The 20,372-nt window shown below is 51.5% G+C and overlaps 1 long non-coding RNA gene across 1 annotated transcript; it reads left to right on the forward strand.

The window, feature by feature from the left end:
• The first annotated feature begins 7,082 nt into the window (after window positions 1–7,082).
• LOC119970031 lies at window positions 7,083–19,573 on the forward strand. Its single transcript, XR_005461524.1, has 2 exons — window positions 7,083–7,145; window positions 19,028–19,573. It is a non-coding gene; the product is annotated as an uncharacterized LOC119970031 (long non-coding RNA).
• The last annotated feature ends 799 nt before the right edge of the window (window positions 19,574–20,372 follow it).

Raw genomic sequence — 20,372 nt, forward strand, 5'->3', positions numbered from 1 at the left:
ACGATGGTTGATTTCATAAACGGCCATTTAAGGTTGATTCGGTGGAGATATGTTTCACTCATTAGCTCGGTTTTCTTTTTTTACTTCTCCCATGGGGATGACGTGACGTTCGGGAGTGACAGAGGGCGGTACAAATTATCTAGCTTTGATATTATGTAGTGGGCTTGATGGAGCAACGGTCCCTGCTTGTTCAACATTTTTGTCGGATAAAGATCTATGTTGTGAAATCCAAATGCTTAACTTAAATGGTAGTTGCAGGTCAGGACTCGGTTGGCCTCTACGTATGCACTGGCGGGGAAGTGACAGCACATGCACAGTTTGTGGGTTTTTACACTCCTTTGGCCAGGAACTGGCCCTGCTCGGCTTTTTGGAAGAAAAGAAACAAAAGAAATGCAAAACCGCAGGTCAGGCGACCTGAACCATAGTGTCATGGTGCTGACGGTGTACCAGGGAGCTGAACACAGGGAGGGAGACAGGACAAAGTCCCAAAAGAAGGTCCAGGGCAGGGACAAAGACAGCGATTAGGAAGAGGTTCCAGAAGACAGTTCTAGGTAAGAGTCAAAGACCAAGATCAGAAACAAATCCTGTCAAGTAAAGTTGAAAGAAAGGAGCGGAGAAGTAAGCAGGGCGTTGAAAGAGAATTGTGCCCATAGTTTGAGTGAGACTAGTTTTCGCACAGCGTGTTGAACATCTGGGTGGATTGTTATACCCATAGAATTTGCTTGGGTCATATCTGCTACTTACTTTGTATCTGACCACAGCTCGCTTGCTAATTTACACGTACCGCATACTATGTGACAGAATAGTACAGATAGCATAGGTGGAATTTTTTGATTTGATTCTGAGTGTTGTCTCCAGTGGGAAAAGCGGTAATCAGCCAGCCAGCTGCCTTGCTGAATTATCCGACTGTACTTTCAAACATTAATAAGAGTTAAGGAGCAGGTGTCACAACACAGTAGCCCACCCTGCCTGAAACGTCAATTTATTTTTAAAGGGCATCCCAATCTAAAGATGAAATTTTAAAAAGAACCCCCGTGGACATGGAACTCCCCTCTCCCTACAGGCACAGGACTCCCGAGGAGGTAACGGCAGGAGATTAGTGCCAGGGTTCTGCCTGGGCATGGCCCTCTCCTTCCAGGGGCTGTGCGACTCTGGCGGGGACCATGGGCCAGGTCCTCCTTGTTTGCCAAGACCTGTTATAAAATTCACTGATGTGATGTCATCCCGGTGGGGGAGGTGGATAATACAGCAGGAAGGTTGCTAATGACATTCAAATGTATGGGAATGGGGTTCCTGATCTTTCATGCAGGAACCTCATTATGTCATTGATAAGGGGGGGGGGGGGCTATCCCAATTATAAACCCTCGCTTTGGATTCTCCGCCTCCTCCAGTTTTCCCATCTGCCAATAATCCCCCTATAACCGTTCTATCTTTCCGAAGGTGTATGTATCTCTAGAGCAGTTGCTGGGGTGAAGGAATAGTGACTATTTGAATCATTTTCTTGTCTTTGTACTGGAATCTTTCCAACCCTTTTATCTGGTGTGACATAATTAATTAGTCATGTTTAATAAACAGTATATTCTTTGCATGAATGTATAACAGAAGACTCCTGTGAATTTGTTCAGTAACTTTCATCCATGTTTTCAGAAAAAAAAAGTAGGATCTATTAGGTTGGGTTCCATTCCACAACCTGACTTGTCCAATATTAACGTCAGCTGGCATTGTAACAATTTAACCACCACGTTGCACCTGGCGCGGATCTGGGTGCACTGGGTGAATAGCGTGAAAGGGCAAAATCGAGATTTTCACCAGGTACAAACCGACGGTGAAATGGCGAGAATATCATAAGCGAGATTGAAGTCGAATGCTGCCTGGGCATTACCTGACCCCCAGCAAGAAATCATGCAGGCATCGTTTAGTACTCCTTTTTAAAAACGTGAAGCAGGCGCGATGGATTCTGATGAGGAGGTTTTCAGGGGCTGGGCATGGTCAGGGGCCTGAAGCGTGGGGGGGGGGGGGGTGAGGGGCTTTATGTCTGTGAGGCCTTCAAGCCATTTTTAAATATTGTGGAGACCCATGCAGGGGCAAACACGTCCAGGACAGAGTCCTGCTTGGCTTATCTCATGAAAGCCAATTTCACTCCCTTTGACTGTGAGCAGCCTCTAGCTTCACAACTGAAGGCTATTTCAAATGAGGAGTTAACCTTGCTGGTTGTGATAGCATGTCACACTGCTCAACCCTCCTTGAAGGCACAGGTGCCATGTTTCAGAGGATGATTAATGCATAGCATGTCAAGCAAACCTTGAAGCCTGAACAGTGTGCCTTAACTCTAGGAGCATCATCACCATAGAGGCAGCTGCCACCAATTAAACACTAAAGAGTGTCTGGATCAGGGGAGGGCACCTGAACATGGCTTAACTAATGTTCTTGGAAGAGGTTTGGAGTCTAGGGGCTCCTGATGTAGCCAGGAGTGAGAGTGCAGAGCAAGGTTTGCCAGCACAACTGGCTCGCTGAATGGCACTTTGAGAGAAGGCGGGATACATACAGGTCCTGGAATAGAAGCCCTAACTGATTGTTGGTCTTTCTCCACCTCCAATTCCTTACAGATACCACAACATTTGCTGGTGTCCATTCCGCAGAGGTTGCCCTCACGTTGCTGGAGCCAGGTGCTGGAGGCGGCTGCATCGACAACGCAGGCTGGAGGTGGTACCCCATGTGCAGGGGGCCGCCAAACACCCTGAAGACCAACAGCCCCTCCGGCTGAGGAGGGACCCAGCAGGGGAATCTAGTGACAGACTAAGTTATACATGTGCTGCAGAAGACTCCATCTCAGGTTGGGCAACTGTGCCATGTCCTCATCTTCACTGACTTGCCACTCTTGTAGGAGGAGGTTCCTGATGGCCATGAATGCCACTGCAGCTCTCACCCTTTATGCCAATGGTTCATTCCAAGTCTTGAGTGGGGACATGTGTGACATTTTACAATCTACGGCCTACAGATTCATCCGAGAGGTGACGGATGCTCTGTATGCCCGGCCATCAGACTTTATCACATTTGAGCTGGACATGGCCCAACAAGATGTGGGCTGCAGGATTTGCTGCCACCACCAGATGCCCCAGGTCCAGGGGTCAACCGATGGCACGCATGTCGCCCTGTGCGCACCGGGGCATTAGAGAGTGCCATATGTTAACAGGAAGGGGTTCCACTCCCTTAATGTTCAGATTGTGTGTGAGTACCACCTCTGTATCATGCATGTGTGAGCCCACTGTTCAGGGAACGTGCATGACTGCTACATCCTGGGGCCCTCAGAGATCCCCTGTGTCTTTGACGACCACCCCAGGATGATGGTTGGCATTTGAGGGACAAGGGATACCAAGGGAGGCCATGGCTGTTGACACCAATGTGGAGGCCTGAGACTGAGGCGGAGACACAGTACAGTTCATTGAGTGGTTCGTCGGACTGCTGAAAATACGGTCTTGATGCCTGGATGTCTCTGGTGGTGCCCTGCAGTTGTGGTCTGCTGTGCCCTCCATAGCATGACAAAACAGAGGGGCAACATGCTGGAGGAGGAGGAGGCAGGTCATGCGACCTTGTTTGAGGAGATGGACCGGGTGGGCTGGATGACAAGCCCAAGGAGGAGCCAGAGGACAGGCGGCGGCAACAATCCAACATGCCCAAAGGACCAGGGAGGCCCTCATCTCCAGGTTCTCAAAGGACAAGTTCTGTCCGTCAGCTCAACAACCCCCTGTTCCCTCCTTCCCCCTCCAATTCTCCCTCCCCAACAACCATTTCTCCCCAATAGCCCCTCCCTACCCCCATTTCCCTCCCTCCCTCAATCTCCCCTTCTCCAAATCCCCCCACCTCATCAATTTTCCCCTCACTCCATTTCCCACCTTCCCCATCCCTCTACCCCCAAACCCCCATTCCCCCCCCTCACCCCCATTCCCTCCTTCCCCCCCAATTTACTGCCCCTCTCATCACACCGCCCCCTCCCCGACCACCCTGTTCCATCCTCCAATGGTCTGTGTAACATCACTCCAGGGTGATGGGCCTGTTTCGGCACTGTCAGTGGGTTACGGTACAAGGCAGTAGAGTGATGATAGCTCACTGTGAGATTACCTCTTGTGTTCCTCAGTCTTTCTGCTGACAGTGCGCTCACACCCATCCTCTGAACATGGTCTGCATCGGGGGGCATCCTGGTCCACTGTGCGCGCGGACTGGGGGGAGCAGAGGGCAACAGGGGGTGGGCGTGTAAGCAGGCCCGCTGTGAAGGTTAGCGTGACAGAGGCTCCACATGTATCAGCTGTTACAGGTTTTAATAGAGCACTTTACATTTCCATTCCCCCTAACTACAGATAGTGAATCCCCCAGTGCCCACTCAGTGATCCTCACTCTTCTTGATCTTTTGTAGTCTAGTGCTATGTCTAGGTGTGTCCCCAGGATGCATATCAGAGGTGGAGGTAGCCTACTGCTTTCCGTGCCATGTGGCCTTAGATGGCCTTGATGGATGTCCTCTGGAGGGCCTGGAGCTGGAAGGGCCCGGCTGACTTACCGGTATCACAAGAGTTGCCGTGCCACCCTATTCTGCCTGCTGCCCTTAAGATGCGCCAGTGTCAGGAAGGGCAGATCGGAAGAACTGGAGCCCGCCATGGTCTCCTTGGTGGAAGACCCCAGGTTCGCCTCCAAACACTTCATCCTCTCTGACAGTGCCTGTGTGGCCCAAGGGGACTCCATGGATCTGTGAGGACAGCAATGGTGGCCTCCAGAGGCCTCTGAGCCATCTGGCGGACCTTGAGGCTCCCCAGTTCTGCACCATGGTGTCAACGCCCTCAGGGATGCTCCTTAGAGAGAGTGCCACACTCTGCAGTGCCTCGGCAATGTCCATCTGCATCTGGGACATGTAACTCAGTGACTGGGACAAGATTTCGAGGCCCTCAGCCAAGGTCATCACAGACAGAGCCATGTCTGGGCACAAGCACTCAAGCTGTGGATGTTGTGTTCCAGGCTTTCGACTGTGTTTGTGACCTTAGCAGTGTTGACCTCGGTGCCAGGCATTGTTGGCACTATCCCCTGCACCTGAAGCCTTTGGGACTCCTCCAATTGGCTTTATAGTCACTGGAATGTTGTTGACATCCCCTTCTGTGTGTTACGGCTGTGACCTATCATCTACATCAGCTCTGGGAAAACCTTAGCCAGAGATTAACTGACTAGGACCCAGCTGAGTCCTGGGATCCAGCTGACCTCTGACTGCTAACTCTCTTGGATGCTCCTGCCTCCACCTGATGTATATCAGCAACAGCGTGGTGCTCACCAGATTGTGCTCCAAAAGCCTGTCCACTAATGTCACCCACCGAGGACACTGGTGGAATGTGAGAGTGATAGCTGTGATGCCTCGATTGTGCTCTCCTCAGAATTCTCCTCAGAGGTGGTTTCTTGGGTGGCGGGGGGGGGGATTGAATCCACATGACCCGGCCTATCACATAGACATCCTGCGGACATGTGGTCAGTGGATCCTCACCTCTGTGGCGCAGGCCAACCTCGCTGTCATGACTGCTCCCTCCTCAGACAAACCCACGGATTATAGGCTCCTTTCCTCATGGGGCTGAGTACTCCGATTTCTGGAGGTGGCTAAGGACTCCGATCTCTGGAAGGCGCCACCCTCCGTTGTCTTGTCCATTTCCCGCTTGTTATGGGCTATCTTCTCCTGTGGGGAGAAGAGAGGGCATTGAGAGCCGCATGTCAAGGGGTCTGTAGCAGGTGGAATGTGTGGGCACCATACGTGGACATGTAGGGATTATGACAAAAGAGCTGGTTTAGCTCACCAGGCTAAATCGCTGGCTTTTAAAGCAGACCAAGCAGGCCAGCAGCACGGTTCGATTCCCGTACCAGCCTCCCGGGACAGGCGCCGGAATGTGGCGACTAGGGGCTTTTCACAGTAACTTCATTGAAGCCTACTCGTGACAATAAGCGATTTTCATTTTCATTTCAGTGGGTGCCAGGGGTTGCATGAAGATCGGATGTGCGGAGGGTGAGAGGTGTCAGCGAATGATTTGTGGGACAGGAGGGGTGAGAATTTGAGGGGTGGCAGGCAGAACAGATGCCGGGAAAGAGGTGGTGACTTACCCTTGCAGCTCACTGGAGGCCGTTGGACTTCTTCTGACATTGGATGCCGGTCCTCCTTGTAATGGTACCAATAGACAGTCTCTCCCATTGCTTCCCAGGCAGCATTGTTGACCCTACTCCTCGTCTATGACCCCCTCGCGAAACAGGGTGTCCCGCCTCCCTTCCAGCATCGGGAATCCTGGCCAGCTCAGCATCGTCAAAGCAAGGAGCAGGTCTGCGGCTGCCATGCTTGTGTGTTGACTGGGAGTGAGTGGTGAGGGAGCGTTTAAAAGCAGCAAAAACCATGCTAAATTGCCCGTAGTGTCCTAAAAAGTAAGGTTAAGGGGGGGGTTGTTGGGTTACGGGTATACAGTGGATACGTGGGTTTGAGAAGGGTGATCATTGCTCGGCACAACATTGAGGGCCGAAGGGCCTGTTCTGTGCTGTACTGTTCTAAGTCTAAGATAAAGCGCGAGACTGGCGAATCAGACAGCGTGACAGCCAGTAATATCGAGAATCTCGTGGGGGCTCATTTTTGGCACTAAGTGCCGTTGACTACGGGCCGTAATGTTGTAATGAGGCCATTGAGAAACACCCCACCAAACACACCCAAAATGTGCTTTGAAAATTTTCATTTAAATCGCAGCCATGATTTCGAAATTTAAATGCAAAGCACAAAACGTGGACGATCAAAAACCCTTTGGCGCAACTTACTATTTACATGTCAGATCTACCTTTTCACACACTCCTTTTCTGGGTTTTTGACAGAGAAACTTCTATTTGTTGGGATCTGTTATTTAAAAATGTTGATTGCATGCATTGTTTCTGTGAAATACAGATGAATTATGAATGATAATAGAGGTATTCAAATATAAAGAATGGCTTGATTAAAGTAATCAAAGCCATAAAATTAAACTGTGGTTTCATTAGAACAGATAAAGTTAAGAGGAGATCTGCTCGAGGTGTTCGAAACTGTTAATGAAAGTTGAAAGGAAGAGAGATTTGCATCTAGGTCGAAGGCTAAATGTTAGCTAAGACACCAGGTAAAACTACCCTCCCTCTTTTTTTGGATGTAACAGCTCACCAGAAAGTGTTTTGAGGGCCGGGGGAATGTGGCGCAGTGGTTAGCACTGCTGCCTATGGCGCTGAGGACCCAGCCCTGGGTCACTGTCCGTGTGGAGTTTGCACATTCTCCCCGTGTCTGCGTGGGTTTCACCCCCACAACCCAAAAGATGTGCAGGTTAGGTGGATTGGCCATGCTAAATTTCCCCTTAATTGGAAAAAAAAAATTGGGTACTCTAAATTTATTTTTATAAAAGTGTTTTGAGGCTGGCACAGTGGTTAGCACTGCTGCCTCACAGCACCAGGGACCCGGGTTCAGTCCAACCTTGAGTGACTGTGGAGATATGCAGGTTAGGCAGATTGGCCGTGATAGATTGCCCCTTGGTGTCCAAAGTGTTAGGTGGGGTTATGGGATTCCAGGGATAGGGCGGAGATTGGGCCTGGGGAAGGTACTCTTTCAGAGGTCTTGTAGACTCGATGGGCCAAATGGCCTCCTTCTACACTGTAGGGATTCTATAAAAGCTGGCACATACAAAGGTAAAAAGCTATTTTAACTGGTCAACAAAGGCAGCAATCAGAGGGAAATTTTCTCTTTATTTTGAGTCATGGGATTGCATAGGTTTGGCATTCTCTAGTTATTCTGAGAAGATGGTTGTGGGCTTTGTCTTTAAATGACTGCATTACAACTGAGTTGCTTGCTTGGCCACTTAAGAGCCAAATTAAGTATCATATATTGTGGGCTTGAATCATCTGTAGGCCAGATGAGGAGGCAGGTTCTCTTCCCTGCAAGACATGAATCAAACAGCTGGGTTTTTTATTTAACCACAATCCAGCAGCTTTCGTTGTCATTTTTCTGTCTTAGTCCAGATGCACTGAATGTGATTTGGTAATTCACCATTTGATGTCATAATTTCCACATTGCTGGTCCAGGCGAATAGCCGCAAACGTAGAAAGATCACCAAACAAGAAGAAGAGGATAGCAACGTAATTTCCTGGAAACTACCTTTGAGGGGAATAAAAATTACACAAGTTCAATGAAAAAGCTGCAGAATGGGACCGAATGAATAACACTTTCAGAGACTTGACACAGAAACGATGGTCCGACTGAACTTTTTCTGTGCGCTGTGATTTTTAAAAAAAATTCTCGACCCTCAAAACATTGTGCATGAAGCCTACATGATATTCAAACTTGTCCTATTTATCCATTGTTTACTCAAATTCTCTCTCATTTTTAAATGAAGAATTTGTAAATTCAGGAGGTGATTTTGGATGAATGGTGTATTATTTTTAAAAATTCATTCAAGGCTAGCATTTATTGTCCATCCCTCATTGCCTTTGTATGACAGGCCAGCGTTTAGAGAACCCCAAAGTATCATGGAGTGCACCTGACCCACAACTTTTAATAGATTTTAGTTATGGGGAGCACAAGGGCCACTCAACAGATGTGATGCAACAGAGATCTAAAGTACTTTTACAACAAAACAATATTTATTATATGAATCCAGTTAATATTTTATAAACACACAGTAAACATCTTAGCAATTATCAATTCAAATACTCCCCCCAAAGAATGCAGTACTCTATAAGTAACCCTTAATCCTTCCTAGCAACATCCATAAGACAAATACCCTCTTTAAGAAAGGCAGCCGATTTAAATTCTCTACTGAGAGCAGTTATCACTTTCAAATTAGCAAGTGATCTGAAGACATTCTTTTTATGCAGAGAGAGATCAAAATTACACCTTGTTTGGCTGGGTGCAGCTCCAACTCTGAAAACAAAACTAAACATACACTGTAGCTGCCAGCTCAAACACGGAAGTAAAGCAGACAGAGAGCCCAGCTCCACCCACACTGACACCACTGCAACTATTTGATAAACACCCATTTTGTAAAGGTACTCTCACATGATATTTGGGAAGGTGGTGGTGAGCAGCTGGAGTTGTGTGCTGTAGATACACCCACAGTGCTATTATGGAGGGAGTTCCAGGATATTGACCCAGTAACAGTGATGGAATAGTGACAATTTCAAGTCAGGATGGTGTGTATCTTGGATGGGAATTTGCAAGTGGTGGTGTCCCTGTCCTTCTGCTGTCCTTGTTCTAGGTGGTGGAGGTCATGCAAGGTGCAATTAAATGAGTCTTCCCAAATTGCTGCAATGGATCTCATTGATAATCTGCCAATGTACACTATTGTTGGGGGGACTGAATGCTTGGGTGGTGTTCGGAGTGCCAGTCAAGCTGGCTGCATTCATCCAGGCAAGTGGATCATCACATTGCTGACTTGCACCTTTTAAATGGTGGACAGACTATGGGGAGTCAGGAGCTTCTTACTTTGCACAGACTCCAAACCATGGGCCTGCTCTTGTGACCATAACCTCTATTAAGGTGGTGCTAAAGACGTCACGATCTAGCCAGCACTTAATGCAAGACCCTGGGCGGAATTTTCTGAAAAAATGACAAAGTTTCATTTTTGATGCGAAAATCGGTGCGATTATCGCCATCCCCAGCGCCGTGCTTTTCAGGCACTTGAAAGAATAATATGCAGGATCAGTCAGAGTCAGCATGGATTTATGAAGGAGAAATCATGCTTGACAAATCTGTTGATGTGATATATTTGGACTTTCAGAAGGCCTTTGACAAAGTCCCACATAAGAGATTATTGTGCAAGATTAAAGCGCATGGGATTGGGGGAAGTGTATTGAGATGGATAGAAAACTGGTTGGCAGAGAGGAAACAAAGAGGAGGAATTAATGGGTCCTTTTCAAATTGGCAGGAAGTAACTAGTGGGGTGCCAATGGATGCATGAAGAGCATCTGGTGGTCACACACCAGCTGGATATTGAGGGAGTGGAATCCCTTCTGTTTTATGAAGGGAACTCCGTGATGCCAGGGCACACATCGAGCGACATGGCTGCAGCCGATTGCCCCCTGCACCTGTGGAAGAGCAGCTCTTTTCCCAGAACCTCTTTTCATGCTCTGCCTGGTCCAGGTCAAAATGTATAAAGTCCAAAGCCCCAGAATACTGTGCATCTGTGACATCATGGATGCACTTATGGGGATTTGCCTACGGTATTCCCAAAGGTCACCCATGGAGGCCTGAAAAGACCCCATAGGGTAAATGTTGAAGACTGCTGTGACAATGTCCACAGAAAGTGGGTATCCTCCATTGCCAATGGTGTCAAGTCCGCAAGGATGTGGCACAGGCACCGTTCAGTTTCCCTGGTGAGGCAGTCTTCCACGGCACATGTTGTCCAACAACTCCATGAACGACACACGAGTCCTGTACACCCTTGGTCTCCTACTGTGCCTTTGCGCCTCCTGGGGCTGGTATGGCCTCCGATGCCTGAGCGTACCCTGCGGCCGCCTGGTCTCCTTCCACAGGGTCTTCCCTGGGTACCGCTGCACATTGCTTCTGGAGTCTGTGCTCCTCCAGCGATGTACTAAGTAGAATGGCCAGCTCCACTGGCTCTATATAGACATAGAACATAGAACATAGAACAGTACAGCACAGAACAGGCCCTTCGGCCCTCGATGTTGTGCCGAGCAATGATCACCCTACTCAAACCCACGTATCCACCCTATACCCGTAACCCACGCCCCCCCTTAACCTTACTATTAGGACACTACGGGCAATTTAGCATGGCCAATCCACCTAACCTGCACACCTTTGGACTCTTTGGATCTTTGGATCTTTGGATCTTTGCACCATCCAATATCAATTGGATTACTGGGATGAGATACAGAGAGAGTGTGAAAGAGCGAGCTTAGTGTCACAGCTGGATAACATTGCCTGACCCATTGGATTTCCGGACCTGGAAGCAGCCAGTCCCAGACATTATCTGGCAGGTGTCGCTTACCCACAGCTCAGGTTCTCTCCCACCTCCAGAACAGGCCTGACCCACCAATTTAGACTTGCCTTTATCCTCCCATCTGATTCTCCCCTTCCTTAGGGTCAATACTACTGGGGATTCTGACAGGAGGATTATCTGCTTCACATCCCTGATGGGCAGGGTCAACCCGACGTTGATGTCTGCCTGGGGTGATCATGGGTCCTGACTAGCAGGCATTGGGGTCTGGCACAGAAGCGAGCCCAGTGCCTCTTGATCCCGTGCAACCAATTGTTGAGCCCTGAACCCTGACTACTCACCCTATTCATTGACTTTGAGCTATTTTGTGTTCAAACAATTGAACTAAATCAAACAAACTGAGGGACAAATTAAGAGGGCCAGCTCCTTAAAGGGACACTGCCCTAAACAAAAACTTAAAACACGCCGAAAAGTGATTAAAAGGATCGGTAAAGTGGTAAAGTACCATTGGCATGGAAGCCTCGGTGCCAGTGAACAACGCATGCCCCCTCTCCAGGGGCACCCGCTGGGAATGAAGCCTCAGAGGAGATGCAGGCAGTTGGGTTGGACGACCCCCTCGATCCCCCGCTGCCTGGATCTGTTCTGGCAAGTTCTTTGACTTTGAACTATTTTGAATAGCTCAACCATTAAAGTAAACAAAACAAATTAAGGGATAAATTAAAAGGGGCCGCTCCTGATAGGGGCATTGCCCAAACAAAAAGAGCAACTGAAACTTAAGAACATCAAATTAAAGCGTTATTAAAGTGGTCGATAAAACACCCCTGTGGGGCCCACCAGGCCTCGATGGTGCCTGTGGATACTGCATGCTCCCTCTCCAGCGACACCTTCCCCTCGCCCTCCCCCACACACCCCCAACCCAGGCTGGGTGCCATGTTGCATTCCCTTTCAGGGTCTCATTCATTCAGCCCATTTGGCCTGGTTCCTTGCCTCTTATCAGATGCCACAGTCCACCCGATGCCCCCCGCAGTTGCATGCACCCTATACCCCCATGCCACAGACAACAGACTAACAAGTTCTAAAAACACATTTAAACAACAGCAGACTTCAGGACCACACACACCAACCTTGACCCCACCCAAACAGCACCACACCCTCCCCCTCCAATGCTAGCTAGCGGGCTCTGTCCCCTTGAACCCCCTAGTGCTCAGCTCCTTCCTCCATCAAGGAGGCCATGGCACCTGGTTCCCATTTTTAAAAAGTCGTAGTAATTTGCGATGGTGTGACGTCATGCCTAATGGTGTGAACATACAAGGAGGGTTGAAGATGCAACGTTAACCATGCTACGTATATGTTAAGTGTTTCAAATCATGCAAATCAGGTTGACCTCCTTCCTGGGCATGAACCTGACCGTATCATTGGGGAGGGTCCAATAAGATCGCGATCGGAAATCTCGCCTGCGCTTATCCCGCTTTTGGCCTTCACGAGATTTTGCGGCCATGACGGGATTTGCGGCTGCAGCTAATGTGGCCACAAAATCCCACCCACTATCTTATTAAACAAGTTGAAGCCTCCTAGGAACTGGAAAATTGCCAAGGCACTGATTGACAATTAAGTTGCGTGTTGGCGCTTATTAAATTGTCTGCTAACTATTTTGATGGATAATACTTTTCTAAACTACCTCTTCTGCAATGACCAGCTGAGACAAAATAAACTAATAATTTTGAATGCTACTTAAAGACATGGTCAGCTTTCAGCGTTCAATTACTGATTGCGATGGGCATATTGCACTGTGTTTGAAGAAGACTTTTTATACATATTGGGAGACTTTTTGGGATTGTCTGGACTTCACTAACATTCTCCTGGATATCTTCTCCGTTCCTCACCTACAACGATTGAGAGCTGTGCTATCCAACATCTTACAGGAGTCATCATTATTGGTTGATCATGGCCATCTTCCTAGCGATTCCTTTACTTTGTATAAGAAATTTGAGGATGAGATGAGGGCTGGCTACTGCAAGAAAGAGGAACAGGAGGGTATGGAGGGAACTTGAGGAGGGCCTGTATCGAATCAGCACTTGGATGTTAAGCTTGCACATTTTGCTTTCTACACTTGCAGGCATGTTGAAATCATGATAATCATCAATTAACCCAAAAATCACATGTTTAAGCCGCTCTTTCAAACAGTATATTTTATAAGTACAGCAGCCCCCCCCCCCCCCCCCCAAATATTAGCTTATCTCATCGGAGGGGGGAGGGGGGGAGACAGAGGGGGGGAGATGGAGGGGGGAGTGGGGGAGACGGAGGGGGGGAGTGGGGGAGATGGAGGGGGGAGTGGGGGAGATGGAGGGGGGAGTGGGGGAGATGGAGGGGAGAGTGGGGGAGATGGAGGGGGGGAGTGGGGGAGATGGAGGGGGGGAGTGGGGGAGATGGAGGGGGGGAGTGGGGGAGACGGAGGGGGGAGTGGGGGAGACGGAGAGGGCAGTGGGGGAGACGGAGAGGGCAGGGGGGAGATGGAGGGGGGAGTGGGGGAGATGGAGGGGGGGAGTGGGGGAGATGGAGGGGGGGAGTGGGGGTGACGGAGGGGGGAGTGGGGGAGACGGAGAGGGCAGTGGGGGAGACGGAGAGGGCAGTGGGGGAGACGGAGGGGGGGAGTGGGGGAGACGGAGGAGGAGATGGAGGGGGGGAGTGGGAGTGGGGGGGGGTTAGGTAGAGAGTGAGCGAGTGAGCCGTCCAACCCCGTAACAAAATGTCTGCCACCATGCCATGGCGTGTTGTTCACAAGGACAAGGCCGCTGTTTGCCCTGTGGCTTACGGCCACAGGCCACTGATGCACCCGTGAGGAGGACTTAGTTTACTGGCCGTTGGATGCAGAAAGTGAGCAGAGGTTAGGCTGCCTGCGTGTGAGCAGCGCGTCCAGGCCACCGGGACACACAGGTATCCCGTGGCTGGCAGCTGCCGAGTTGTCGACTAACCTCCGTCTAACATGTCCCGTTTCTCTGTCCCCACCACCCTTCTGTAGGTTAGCACAATGTCTGTGAACAGAACGGCTAAGTTCTGCGCAGTGGTTGGGGCCGCTGCACTGCATTTGGCGATGCAGCAGCATCCACACCCACAACCCGCAGTGGATGCAGGGCCAGCTGCAGCAGCAGAAGGAAGGGCCTAGGAGTTGCCAGTCGTCGAGCAGCATGGGGAGGAGGAGGAGGAAGAGGAAGAGGAGAGAGTGAGGGTGCAGCCACGGCGCCAGAGGCGACGACCAAGGCCGATGGTGTACCGTGTCCGGATCTCTTTCCTAACAATGACGGACATCACCTGCAGGAGGAGACTCCGGCTGAGTAGGCGGACCGTGATACATATCTGTCACCTCGTGGCGCACCTCACCCCACGTGGAACGGGGGGAGGACACGCGATCCCGGTTGCCATCAAGGTGACGGTCGCTGTTAACTTCTATGCTACCGGCTCCTTCCAGTCTCCAAGCGGGGACCTCTCTGGGATCTCCCAGTCATCGGTGCACAGGTGTATCCGGGATGTGACCGACGCCCTCTATGCCATCGCGGACCGCTACATCACCTTTCCCGAGGACCAAGCAAGTCAAGACTCGCAAGCTCTTGGATTTGCCAGCGTGGCCGGGATACCGAGGGTGCAGGGGGCAATCGATTGTGTTCACGTCCCCATGCGCCCGCCTGCAGGGGACAGGGACGTGTTCACAAACAGAAGGGGGACATACTCCATGAATATCCAGGTGGTATGCGACCCCCACATGAGGATCATGAATGTCTGTGCAAGGTTCCCAGGGAGTGTGCATGACTCCAACATACTGGCGCAGTCGTTCATCCCTGCGATGTTTGAGGGACGTCCCCCCCAGCTGAGGGGCTGGTTGCTAGGCGACAGGGGTTATCCACTGAGGTCTTGGCTGATGACGCCTATACGGAGGCCTCAGACCAATGCGGAAACACGATACAACGAGGCCCATGCAGCAACCAGGGGTGTGGTGGAGCGCTGCCTTGGCCTCCTGAAGATGAGATTCAGGTGCCTGGACCGCTCCGGAGGGGCCCTGCAGTACCAGGCCGACAGGGTCGCTCGCATTGTTGTGGTCTGCTGTGTGCTGCACAACATCGCGATGCAGAGGGGAGATGACCTGCTGCAGGAGGCGGAGGGAGAAGCCAGTGGCAGTGGTGCCAGCACAGAGGAGGAGGAGGAGGAGGAGGAGGAGAGGGAGGAGGAAGAGGAGGAGGAGAGGGAGGAGGAGGAGAGGGAGGAGGAGGAGGAGGAGGCTGGCGGAGTGGCAGGCGCAGCACGCAGACACGACCCAGGTGCTGGTTATGTCCAGGAGGCGGCACGACGGACCCGGCGAGGACGGCGGGCACGCGACGCCTTGGTGGCAGCACGGTTCACGCGTCGCATGTGACGTCCCCGCTGAACACCAAACCACCACCTGCATCGCTAGTCGTGCAGAGGGTCAACACACAACTGCCACCACCACAACCCCCCCCCCCCCCCCCCCCCAACCCCCTTTCAGTGTACACTGCTCCACTTAGACATCACCCTTACCACTGGGTCCAGACGGTATGGCACAACATTGATGGCTGTGTCAGCGGGTGTGATCAGTGCCATGTGGAATGATGACAGCCCGCTCTGCGAAGAGCTGTGAGCTCAGAATCGTTAGAGAGAGTCTGACCCATGGCAATAGCTGAACCATCCACCTTGGTGGCCGCTGAGATCGTCACGGACACTCTATCATGTGCCCGCGTGGGCTAGCTGTGGGAGGGGGTGGGGGGAGGGGCAGGGACTGCACACCCGGCACCGAAGTTTCACCGCTCGTCAACCCCAGCGACACTCGGTCACCATCACGATTCTTGTGGCTGTGGAAAAATCACACGGTATTACAAGTAAGGTGGAACAGTGCGTTTAATGTTAACAATTATTTACAGGTGCCCTAGCCCCTACAACTAAACTGTGCCCTTCACCCGTGCCAACTTACTCAGTGTCTATCTTAGTTGCCTTACGGGCCCTAACACTACGTCTAAGTGACTCCCCAGATGATACAGCAGGAGTGGAGGAGGATTGCTGCGAATCGCCCCCCTCGACTCGTTTCTCCTTGGCCAAGCGTTTCCTGGGGCAACCCGGCCTTGATGGGCCAGGCTGCTTTGCGGGCGTCTCGGGTGACATTGTGCCACCCTGCTCTGCCTGCTGCCCACCCGATGCACCAGGGATGGGACTGGGGGAGGCCGAGAATTCCGGACGTCCCGTGATGGCGTTAATGGGACGGGCCCCGAAACCTCCTCCTCCATCGGGGAGCCCGGTGGCCCCCGGGCCTCACTTTGGGACAGAGGTGCGAGCGGGGGGGTGCCCCGTCGTGCCGCCGACACCTGGCGATGCCAGTCCTGGAGGCCTGCAACAGTATCGACCAGGATCCGAAGGTTTGCAGACACGGAGTCCAGGGAGTTAGACATTCCCGCCAGGGACTGTGCGACCTCAACCTGTGTGTGCACGACGCCATCCAGCACATGTGTCAGGCGGTTGATGCTCTCGGCGACTGACTGATGCGACTGGGCCATGACCTGGTGAGACTGGGCCAAGGCCTGCAGGGCGCCGGCAATGTCGTTTTGCCTCTAGCACATTGCTGCCTGTGAGAGGGCAACCCTGTCCAGGGCCGAGGATGACGTGTGCACATTAACCCCAACGCCTTGCATAACCTGACCCATTGCCTCCACCGCGGATGCCACCCGTGTGGTGTCGGCCTGGGTCTCTGCCATGAGCGGCACCACTCCCTGCTCGTGGACGCGGTTCGACTCCTCTAACAGCGTCTGCAGAGTCTGGAAGGAAGCCCTCATCCCGTCATTGTTTCCCTGGGTTTCTTGAGGCATCGGCTGTGCGGGTGGGTTGAGAAACTCCAGGAACTCCGAAAACGTCTGGGAGCCAGCTGCATGCTGGGCCTGGTCTGGCCTCCGCGAGTCCGGGCCCTCGGTTGCTCCGACCTCCACCTGCTGTACCTGCTCAGCTGTGATGTGCGAACCAGACTGTGACCCAGGAGCCTCATCACTAAATAGGGCCGCCGGGGTGAGTGTCTCTGGGATGGTGGATGGTGTGGGAGATAGCAGTGCCGCAAGCCCGATGTTGTCGCAATTTAGCGCCTCCTCTATGGTGTGCCACCCGTGCGGTGTGGGGCCGCTCAGAGTCCGGAGGGTTATCGCTGGCCATTTCCGTGGCTTGTGGTATCGCCACCCTCTGGGCGTCCTTCTCCGCAGATTGGGTTGGGGAGGATGGGACTCCCCGCTGATCGGGCACCCTCTGTCGTTCGGCCCCAGGTGAGGTGGGGGCAGATGCCTGTGTCCGTCTGCAGCCAGACGGCCTTGGTCGTTCGGCATCACGTCCTAGGGAAGAGAATGAGACGGGTTATTTAGATTTGCTTGGCAGGCCGCTGGACGGTCCCAGTGGGCAGCGTGTGAAGGGACAGAGGATGGGGGAGGTATCCCAGTGGGCAGGGTGTGTGAAGGGACAGAGGATGGGGGAGGTATCCCAGTGGGCAGGGTGTGTGAAGGGACAGAGGATGGAGGAGGTATCCCAGTGGGCAGGGTGTGTGAAGGGACAGAGGATGGGGGAGGTATCCCAGTGGGCAGGGTGTGTGATGGGACAGAGGATGGGGGAGGTGTCCAAGTGGGCAGGGTGTGTGAAGGGACAGAGGATGGGGGAGGGGTAGGTGTTTGTCAAGGAGGGTTGTCTCACTTGTTGCAGCTCCGCCAACCTCGCATAGCGCGACATCCCGGGTGCCAGACCCCCCAACAAGGTCCAGTGCCCTCTGCTCAAAGGTGGTGAGGGGGTGCAGGTTGGGTGCCGCTCACGGGTGTTGTGAGCGGACTTGGCCTGTTGGGGGGAGGGTACATAGGTAGATCATTACAATATGGCAGGTATCAGCAGTCCGTTCAGATACTGGCACAGTTTGGGGGTCAAGTTGTCATAAGACAATTGCATCTCTCCACGGGGGCCAGAGCGCTGGGTCTGTGACAACTTTGTGAACCACCCTCAACTAACTCTGCCCCAATCCCCCTCCAACCCCCGTGCCAGTGGGGGAGGTGGGTGATTAAGTTAAGGGGGAGGGATGGTTGTGACCAGGGGGCACCTTCTTGGCACTTACCCTGGCAGCCCTGGTGAGGTCGTACAGCTTTTCTCGGCACTGCTCTGCTGAGCGAGGGGTCTGCCCCACAGCACTGATGGCAGCACCCACCTCACGCCAGGCCTGGCGCACCGCACTGGCAGGTTGGCGATGCCCTCTCCGCGAGCAGATGATGCCCCTCCTCTGCTCGACAGCATCGAGCAGCGTCTCCACATCTGCATCAACAAACGAGGTGCAGCTCTCCTGGGCTCCGACATCATGGCCTACAGATTCTGTGCTCGCCCGCGCCTTTTTACGGCGTCGGGCGGCGTCACGTGGGCGTGATCGTATCGTCTCCGCGTTCCGTCGTCATCGCGCACGTGATTGACGCGGCCGCGTTCCTAGCCCATTTCCCGGACGTGAATACGTCGGGATATGTACCTTCCCGACCTTCGTCAAACGCGCCCGTTTTTGACGCCAACTTCGCGATTTTTCGCGGGTTCGGAGAATCACGCCCCTAGCCTTTTCCGATGACTATCTTGTTCAGCTGTCTATTAAATCAATGACTGGAATCTTATGCTTCCCCCTGGTGGTGGATTGACGGTGTAAAATTGAGTGCTGTGGCAGCAACGTTGTGTCCATCAATGTCCACTTACTCTCACAGAAGGGGAGTGGGTGGAAGTGTTGTGTGGCTGCTCACCTGTGGACCGCCAGCTCAAAATGGCGGCCCAAAACCAAACTCTGATGGAATCTGGCAAGCTCTCCACCATGCATATATTTCAATGGTTAAGGAGTGAGACTCGCATGATTTTCTTTTGTAAACTGGCAGCATATATATTTGCATTTGCCAACCTGATGACCTGAGGCAACTGTCATATTTATATTGAAACAACATGGGCACTGCTTGTTCTTATTCAATTTCGGTTGATTGCTTATTTTCTTTTTCTTCTGTTGCATGATTCACGCACAGATGTCTTGATCTGCAAAATATCCTTCAAGAAAATGAACTCCATCTGTACCAGTTGCAGGCTGAAGGGCTGGACTTCTCCATGTTTGCTAATAATAGAGGAAAAATAGAAGCGAGTCTATTGGTGGGAACGCTGCTTAACGCTTGTACTTGCATTTCGACTAAAATTAGTGGAGGAGCATTATCTTCAAGAATGTGATTTTCTTCAAGCTTGGGAAAGCCATAGATCTGCCGTTAATGGTGCCCTGTGAAAAGAAAATAGAGACTTGCACTTAAATCACATTTTTCACGACCTCAGAATGACCCAAAGTATTTTGCAGCCAGTGAAATACTTCTTGAAATGTCCTCTCTGCTGTATCGGGAATGCAGCATCCAATTTGTGCACTGGACGATCCCCCAAACAGGAATGCAACAATGATCGGTTGTAGTGATGTTGGTTGTGGGATGAACGTTGGTCAGGGCGCCAAGAATAACTCGTCTCCTCGTTCATTCTTTTCACTGTGAAAATATTGCAACCGCTCTGAAATAAACAGCTATTTCTTTGTTGCCATTTTTATTAGTATAGCCGTGCTTGTGTATATTTCTAAACACGATGCACCATGGCAGTTTCTTCACCTGTGACTGTGAGAATTAATGAGCAGTTATTTAAAATGTTTTTCCTATGGAGTGTACAGCAGTATTTTGCCTGGAGGAATGTATAAGGTGGTTATGTTGTCTTTCCATGCCTGGAAAATCTGAAATCACTGAGGGTTCAACTCCAGGCCATAATAATGGCTCCAAAGGCTAATTGTTGGCAGAGATACCACCAGATTTTATCTGGATTAATCACTCAGTTGCACTGTCAGTGCTATCTGCACTGAGCTTGATCATTGAGGGCTGAGTCCCACTCTAGAGGCTAAATTTTACCAGCTAATGGGTTGGAAAACAAGGCAGGGGTCTGTAAAATGGTGAGGGCTAGGCAGGGGATGTAATACCTGTCTTCTTCCTGCTGCTTTGCCAACAAGGAAGATGGCAGATGGCAGGAAGTTGGAGAGAATTCTAGAAACAGTAAGGAATTCAGCTACTCTCTTTGTCAGCAATCTCACCTCACTCAACTCCACACTGTTGGAGTTGTATTGGACATTGGTGAGGCCACAGCTGGAGTACGGTGCATCCCAGAGTGCTAAAAGAGATGGCTAGGGAAATTGCAAATGCACTAATGATGATTTACCAAAATTCACTAGACTCTGGGGTGGTCCCGGTGGATTGGAAATTAGCAAACGTGACACCACTGTTTAAAAAAGGAGGTAGGCAGAGAGCAGGAAATTATAGGCCAGTGAGCTTAACTTCGGTAGTAGGGAAGATGCTG

Source organism: Scyliorhinus canicula, chromosome 8, assembly GCF_902713615.1.
Source record: "Scyliorhinus canicula chromosome 8, sScyCan1.1, whole genome shotgun sequence".
Taxonomy (NCBI): Eukaryota; Metazoa; Chordata; class Chondrichthyes; order Carcharhiniformes; family Scyliorhinidae; genus Scyliorhinus; species Scyliorhinus canicula.